The sequence below is a fragment of the Dasypus novemcinctus genome, unplaced genomic scaffold (genome assembly GCF_030445035.2).
Source record: "Dasypus novemcinctus isolate mDasNov1 unplaced genomic scaffold, mDasNov1.1.hap2 scaffold_599, whole genome shotgun sequence".
In the NCBI taxonomy this organism is placed as follows: Eukaryota; Metazoa; Chordata; class Mammalia; order Cingulata; family Dasypodidae; genus Dasypus; species Dasypus novemcinctus.
In genome coordinates, this window is record NW_026688563.1 from 1 (window position 1) to 8,973 (window position 8,973).

At 37.1% G+C, this 8,973-nt stretch overlaps 1 pseudogene; it reads left to right on the forward strand.

The window, feature by feature from the left end:
• Nucleotides 1-4,551: 4,551 nt before the first annotated feature.
• LOC101424510 (ferritin heavy chain pseudogene) lies at nucleotides 4,552-5,271 on the forward strand (annotated as a pseudogene).
• Nucleotides 5,272-8,973: the final 3,702 nt, after the last annotated feature.

The following is an 8,973-nucleotide window of genomic DNA, read 5'->3' on the forward strand; positions in this document are numbered from 1 at the left end:
TTCAAAGTGAGCCAGGAGGTCATCCCAGAGGTAACACTTATGCATATCTCAACTGGATCTCATAGATTGCCAAAGTAGATATTACCCTAAATTGTGGGGCTCCTAAGGACTCAAGACACCTAGGTCCTATGGTCAGAGTGTGTTGCTCTGCCAGTGGGCCCTACTTTGGAGCTTGTGCTCCTGAGAGTGACAGAGTTGGGTTCAGTTATGGCTTTCCTAAACATGGCTCATCCATCCATTCTATTTGAACCTATAGCTTGTTATGTATATGTCCAAGAGACTTGAATCTTTACACTGTCCATGTCAACTGGGCTATGAGCCTCAGCAGAGTTGCAACTCCTACTCTCCAGCTCATTGTACTCACCCAGGACAACTAACAAGGAAGTGAGGTTGGACAACCACCATGCCAAGGAAATGAGAGAGCCTACAACTGTGAGCAATAACATCTCTTCCATCATCTGTATTGGATTGAAGCCTTCTCTCAATTAGAGGTATAGTGGACATCACCATCCCAGAATCCTCAGGATTAGGGAATGAACTATGGACAAGACTGGGCTTACAGGTATTCTGCTATAGACTTATTGTGATTCTACAATGGAAGAAATTACAACATCGATGTGGAGGCAGTGGCCATTGGAGGCTCTGAGAGCAAGGAGAAGGAAAAACAGGTATAAAGTGGGGGCATTTTTGAGACTTGGGATTTGTCCTGAATGAAATTGCAATGACAGATATAGGCCATTATATATCTACCCACAACCAACAGAATTGGATGGGAAAGAGTGCAAACTACAATGTAAACTCTAATCCATGCTCAGTGGCAATGAACCAAGATGGATTTATCAATTTTAATGAGTTCTGCACACTAATGAAGGATGTTGTTTATGTGGGAAAATGTGGGAGGTATTGGGAGCAGTGCCTATGAGATTCCCTATATATTTTTTATGTAATCTAAGTATCTTTGACAAAATAAAAAATACATATAAAAAAAGTAGTTATGACTTTAGTCCTCCTTCTTGATACACATTTTCTTCCAAATTGGCATGTATTATAAATAATTTCATAATTCATGAGAGGTTTTGATATCCATTCTTTCATTTGATTATTCCAATAGCTCTCTGAGGTAGAAGAACTAAAACTCAGAGATGTTTAAGTAACTTTCCAAGAATCATAAATAATTAACATGGGGATTGGTTTATGCTTCCAGACCCATGTTGTTAACACAACATTGTTTCAAGAATAATGGAAGCTTCTTAAACTACCTGATTAAGTAAAGCAATCAAATTATTTCCCAAAGCGAATTTTCTCATTTTTATTTTATTTGCACCTAATTTCAAACTTAGAAAAGTTGCAAACATATAATATTTCAAGCAACATCTATATACTTTTTCTTAGATTCCAATATCTTTAACAGTTTGCTCCATTTCCTTTATCATTTTCTCAACCTTGCCCTATGCATACAGCATACACATAGAGACAAATATATGAATGTAGGTTAAATACATCATGACCTTCACCAATAAATACTTCAGAGTGAATTTCTTAAGAAATTTACATCATTACAGTATTTTATTTAAAGTAGTTCATATTCTAATTTTTTTATGACCTAATGTTAGGCCTCAAGGCAGGGCCTTTGAGTGGATAACCAGAGACAGCATGAAGGAATAATCAGCATGAGAGTTAGGCAAACTCATATTTATTGCATCTGTTGAGGTAAGAAGCCAAGGCCTGTCTAAAGTGACTCACATCTGACTCCCTGTGCAGCAGTTTCACTCTTATTTAAGTGCCCAAGTTACTACTTAGCATTTGTTTTTATCATACATCAGTTTTTATGCATATGGATGAACACATATCATTGGTTATATAATTGTATGATTATTATGTTCAGGAAATCACACTTTCACAAAATTGCATGATCAAGAAAGGCGTAGATAACCCCACCTCTGGGTGGAGATTTACTATGTTAATTAAGCAAATTGAAGTGAGGACAGCAAGGGGCTTCTGTGCAGGTCTAGCTAACTGGTTGAAGCTGGTTTTCATACTTCATTATTTCAACAGAATATTCTTGACCACCAAAAGCAGAATTTGGCACCAAGACAGGGTTCAATCTCATTATCTTCTAATTAACATACAATTCTTTCCTTCATATCCTAGCATCAGGGACAGAAACAAGTTACTTTCAGGTATTTGGTCATCCTACATCTGTCAATTCCCTCCTTCTAGTTTTTGGTGGTATTCTTATCACAGGGGAAAATGATGAAACTCAGAACTTCTGTAACTACTTCCTGCGGACACTATGGGTGTATATCTCTTAGAAAATTATAGTAAGATGGTATTCTGAGGAGAAAAAGTTAGTCTGTTAGAGCTTGCAATAGCTTTTAACTAAAGCATTGCATGTACAGTATTGTTGTGGCAGCAGAGAGAAGTCAGTGTTCATGATACCGAAGGCCAGGATGTGAGAATTTTCTGAGAAGAAAGATTTATTATGACTGGCTAGGTCTAGTGGACTTCTGCCCCACCCCCCAAAAAAACCTCAGAGTATGGCCTTTAGGTTACTTTATAAAAGAGACACATGGGGTGGGGTCATGAGAGGTTTTGGCATCAAAAAGACTTTGTTAGTTTTTCAGGGTTTAGGGATTTGTTTGGATACCAGGTAAGATTGAATTAACATACTGCCCACATTCCATCTGTATGTAAGATCTAATACACATTGTTTACATCCTTCCTGAATACATAAAGCCTATAGTTTATATCAGTTAATTGGTTCTCCAGAAACTAGACAAACTTGGATACAAAATTAGATAAGTTTGAATATATGCATATACACGTACAGGCTATATTATCCCCTCCCCCTTTGATGCCTGCTTAAGTTTACTAAGCTTTGGCATCACTATTTTTGGAGTTATGAGGTGGGTGGTTGTCTTTGTTTTTACTGCATCATTTATTAAAGCATGTGCCCTAGCTATAATTAAGGGGAGGAAGCAGGAAAGTATGATGAGAGCATGGTAGGAGTTCCTGTTGCTTTCTGCTTTGACTGCTTATTTTTCCCATTAGTTTTCCAGGAGTATTCAATGATAAAATTCTTAGGGAATAATTGTGTTCCTCCTGGCCTCAGGAGGAAGTCTTCTGAGCAGCAGAATCTTGGGGAGGGTTTTCCAGCAGCCATCTTGGGGGCCATTGATGTCCACATGGACTCCTCACCAGGTTTCAGATCCATCTGATATAGCCTGTGCATAAATTCAAAATTGTTTCCAAGTATACCTAGTCCCTAAAAGTCCAAATAAGTAATATAGGCCCTACAGTCTTTGAATATTCAGAAAGGATGTAAGACTGAATGCGTATTCAAGGTTGCATCCAGATGGAATGTGGATGATATACTAAATTCAAGCTGGCTTGGAATGTGGGGAATATGTAACTTACCTGGAGGAAATAACCCATCTGATACTCAGATCAAATACTGAAGAAACTAACCAAAGGTCTGTTTGCATACCATCACCATTTGTCTCCCTAATCCTACTTCCTCTGTATAAAAGGGTCCAAAAAAGGCTATTTGGGGCTCAGTTTTTATTAGGACAAGAGTCCACTGAGTCCAACCAGTAGAAATAAACCAACTTCCTTCTCAGAGTTCACATGTCCTGGCCTTCAATACTGCACACACCTCACTTCTCTACAATGCATCCACTGATATTTTATCTTGCTAGACTGCTTTATTACCCCTTAAGAGTTTACACCTTTACTCTTAAAGAGGGCTTGATGGGAGATGATCTTTTTTCTGTAGCTACTTCCTGCTGGTTAGGGGCAGTAGTTCCTACCTGACAAGGTATAAAACCCTCTGCTATTCTAGGTTAGAGGAAGATGGATCTGACATCTTGGGCAAAGCTGGATTAAGTTCCCATATGGACAAGTTGTTATTCTGGAAGAAATAAACTTAATTAGAATTTTGAGAATATGTGGTCCCACTCAAAGGACATTGGATAAAAGGTCAGGTGCCTGCAAAGTCTGCATTTTCACAAAGTTAGTGGGAAGCAGTATTTTATCTTGAGTTATTTTATGCTCTTGGTTAACTTTAGAGAGAAATTGCAATTAAAAATGGGGTTAGGTATAAATTGACAATTTTAATTTTTATGATAGGAGAGAAGAATGGAAGAAGCATTGCCCTATTAGTTAAGTTAAAGGAGATGAACACAAACAATGTCTGGTTTGCTTTTTCCCTAGCAATAGGCATTTGGATTAGAGTTAGAGTGAATAATGGTTTTTGACATAATACACTACTTAGATTTATATCTTGAAGAGGTATTTCAGGCTGTCCAATGACTGGCAATTGTATACCCCATCAGGTGCTTCTGGTGTACTGGCACTTTCTTGCACTGTTGTAGAATTTGGGAGAGGTTCAATTATTTGTGTATAGAAAGGCCAGGACTCGAGACGTCTTCGCAGAGAGTCGCCGTGGTTTCCTGCTTCAACAGTGCTTGAATGGAACCCAGCGCTCACCCCTGTCGGCCAGCCACCCCCAGCTGCTTGCTACCGTTCATTCAGTGTCACGTAGCCACCACTTCTCAACCGCCCATCATGATGACCACATCCCCATCACAGGTGTGCCAGAACTACAATCAGGACTCAGAGACCACCATCAACTGCCAGATCAACCTGGAGCTCTACACCTCTTACGTCTACCTGTCGATGTCTTACTACTTTGACCATGATGATGTGGCCTTGAAGAACTTTGCCAAATATTTTCTTCACCAATCTCATGAGGAGAAGGAACATGCTGAGAAACTAATGAAGCTGCAGAACCAATGAGGCAGCCGAATCTTCCTTCAGGATATCAAGGAACCAGAACGAGAGGACTGGGAGAGCAGATTGAATGCAATGGAGTGTGCATTACACTTGGAAAAAAGGGTGAATCAGTCACTACTGGAACTGCACAAACTGGCTACTGACAAAAATGACCCCCATTTGTGTGACTTCATTGAGACCCATTACCTGAATGAGCAGGTGAAGTCCATCAAAGAACTGAGTGACTATGTAACCAACCTGTGCAAGATAGGGGCCCTGGATTCTGGCTTGGCAGAGTATCTCTTTGACAAGCACACTCTGGGAAGCAGTGATGAGAGCTAAACCTTATGTTGGCTTCCCCAGAGCCACAGGGTAGTAGTGCATGTGTGTTGGGTTTACATTTTCTATAAGTTGTATCAACGTCTACCAAGTTCTTTCATTGGTACCATTCCTTCAAATAAAGTTATTTGGTACCAAAAAAAAAAAAAGAAAAAAAAAGGCCAGGACTCAGGAATGATTTGAGAAGGAAAAATGGTTCATTGATGGCTGGCCAGACTCGGGAGCTTCCTGTTGCAAACCCAAGCCCCAAACAAGATTTCCAAGACTTCTGAGTTTCTTTTATACAGAGAAGAAAGGTTAAATGGTCCTTTTGTTTCAGTTCTCAGTAAGCTTGAATTAGCATATATATCTTCCACATTTTAGGTAAGCTTTTAGCACGGACCTCAAACATTCTAGATAAGCTTTTAGCTTATCTTGGTTTGCATTTCCCCTGAATATTCAAAGTCTATAGAGTTTGCACTGATAAACTGTTTCCTGGGACTGGGGTCATTGCCATGTTCACCAAGGGCAGGACTGCAGCCTGTTATCATCCCACACCCAAAAGTCACAGACAGCTTAGGTTATCTCTTAAGAGACAAAGAACTTCCGACCCATAGCTCACATCATTTCCCCCCTTTGCCAAAGTTTAACTTGCTAAGTTTTGGCATAATTATTGCTGGAGCTATGAGGTGGATGGCTGTTTGTTGTTTTGATTGATTATTTATCAATCTTTGTTGTAGCATCCAGGGCTTTGTTTTTAGAAGTTTAGAAGTTTTAATTCTGGACAGCAGAATCCTGGGGCTGTGGTTCCCCTGCAGTCATCCTGGGGCCACTGGCACTCATATGGATTTCCAGTCAGGGCCCAGATCCATCTATTAACTATTTTTTACATTTAAAGAGTTTACACCTTTAATCTAAAAGGGGTGCTGAAGGGAGATGATCTCTTTTCTGTAACTGCTTCCTTCTGGCCATGGACTGTAGTCATTGCCTAACAAGGTGTAAAACTCTTATTTTATTTTAACTGGAGGAAGATGGATCTGGCATTCTGTATGAAGTTGGATAAAGTTCTCATATGGTTAATAAGATGTTCACTCTGAAAGAAACAAACAATTAAAAATTTGGAATACACATTTTTAAAAGAGGACATTGGATTACAGAGATAGACAAGGTTAGGTGCTTATAAAGATGGCACTCCTTTTTAAAAGCTGGTGGGAACAGTATATATATATATATATATATATATATATATATATATATATATATACACTTTTTCTAAGTTATTTCTTTTTAGAGAGAAATTGCAATAGATACTTAGCTTTGTTTGAAGACACATTTCAAGCTGTTTAATGATTGGCACTCATGCTCTCTCAGATGCTCCTGGTGAACTGGCACCCTTTGGGCAATTGGTTTCATTCAGGATTAGTACACCAAGTTGGAAATTTTCTTAGTTTTTAGCTGTGGGAGTGATCAGAACTACAGAATAAAGGGTTTTGTTTTTTTTTTACATTTTGGTTTTAATTGCACAATTTTTAATAATTTTGACTTGTTCAATAGGTGACTCATTATTAGCAAGTAAGCCTCATTTTTTCAACACAGTTGAGTACAGTAGAATATAGTAGGCTCACTGAGCCTGACTGAGACTGCCACCTTATTCTATAGACATGCTTATTAAGTGTTTAGTAAATGAATTTACTAGGAATTTAACATGTCTAATATACTTCTGCACTTGATCCAAAATAGAAAAGATAACATCATAATTATTAGGCATATATTTATTACAGGATAAGAGTACAGCACTTAATATTAATTAATGTATTAATTAATGCAAAGGATTTAGAGTTGTAATTAATAGTTTTAAGTTTCAGATTTGTAATACTTTACATGTTATCTCTCCATGAGAGCAGGCCATAATGCCAATTGTGTTTAAGTTTTACTTACTGTATCCTGGTATTATGGCTCCACTTAGCATGTTCTTCATGCATTGAGCAGGTTGCAGCATTGTTGATCCTAGAGAGATTTTCCAGTATTCTACCAGATTGGTGCATAGTGCTCTCTGGCACTACGGAACAGTGCCAGTCTGGAGGTGATATCCATTGTACATTTGACTGTACCGAGTCATCATTGGCTGCTATAGGAGCTTGAAACTGCAACATAGTTTACATCGACTTCAGGAGCAGAACAAGAGGCTGATATAGCAAATATTTTTAATTGAGGGGTCAGTGACCAGCCTAGTCAATAACTCACATGGAGAGGCAACCAGTAATGTATTCAAGGCCTGCTTTGAATGCACAAAAGAGTTTGACAATGTTAAAGTTTATTCCTTGTTTTTATATATATTTTAAACAATTTAATGCAACACATCATATATCAAATGACTGTTTACTTATATAATTTTACCATGAAGATAATAGGTATTTTACTTTAGTAATAGAGGGAAATAAACTATTTTCATTGTTAAAATGAAAACAGAAGATTCCCAGTAGAATCAAGATAACTTTTTATTACCACTTACTTAAATATGCACCTTGCGGTGGCCTTCAGACAGATTTTATTACCAGCAAGTTTTTTTTTTTTTTGCAACCAATACCAATCCAAGTTTTTAGTTAACAATGACTTCTAGAACTAGAATTATATAAATGTTTTCCATTTGGAAGCTGTTTTACAACTTTTTATAATTGACTACAACCACATTGACTAGTTACCTTACATTTAAATAAACTTAGTAAATTATAATTACTAACCAAAGAAATTTACTTTATTTCTTTAAGAGAGCATATTTAAAATCTTTTTAGCTTAATTTTATTAACATGAACTTAAATTTTTAGTGCTTTAAAGATTTTGTAAATATAATGTTAATTTAGATTATAAATTAACTATGGGAGATTGCACTCAAGTTAAATAAAATTGAAAACATTATAGTTTATGCAAGGAGTGTTCTCTTTTTTTCCTTACAGGAAGCTGAAACTTTCTTTGTTAAAGTTATGAAAATGAATATTTAAAAGCACATTGATTACCAGGTTTCAAAACACATTACACAATTACTTAATTCATTTAATCATAATTCCGGAAAGATTTCTCCATAGTTTTTATGGACTTTCTTTACTTACTGAAATTTGTCTACAGAGCCACTAATTACCTTTATTGTTGTTGGAAAGAAATCTTCTGGAAGAAAATAAGACTCACCCAATTGTGGAGAAGAAAAGAATTTATTCTCAATCTTGCAAGAAGGGGCACACAACCAGAAAATATGGCTGGCACTTCAAACAAAGAAAAATGACACAATTTATGCCTCTAAGCCTAGCACATAAGCTCTTTCTCTGTTTTTTCATAGATTGGACACTTTAGCAGTTACAGCCTATCTGAGAAGATGTAATTTTCCTGTGCAGAAGTTTGTGATTTAACTGCTTCCTCTATTATTTTCCAACCATTTTAGTTTTTATCTGCTCCCCTTTGTCAAATAAGGGATGGAAGTTAGTGCTGAATTGGTATTGACTTAGCTCTTTCTTGGGCATCTTTTATTGCCTATAGGACTGGCATAAGCTAGTTTCCTTTGTTGCTGTTTAACCCGGGAATGGGAGACTGAGGCAGTAGGCTGCCAGGTTGCATTAATCAATATTTCTTTCCTTTATGTGAAAACTAAACTAATCTTTGTTTTTTACATTTTATGGCTGACAAAAAGGTTTACACTGGGAAATCACAGGGCAAACTGATTCTTAATTCCCTAGCCTAGTAGATATGTTTAATCTGCCACACTTAGTCTTGCCTTCAAAACTCTTTCAAAGAGGAGGCCCTTTCCCAATAGTTTCTATAATCAGATTTTTATATGACTTTTTCATCCTGCTTAGTTTAATTTGGGCTCCAAGAATATTTATTCATATATAT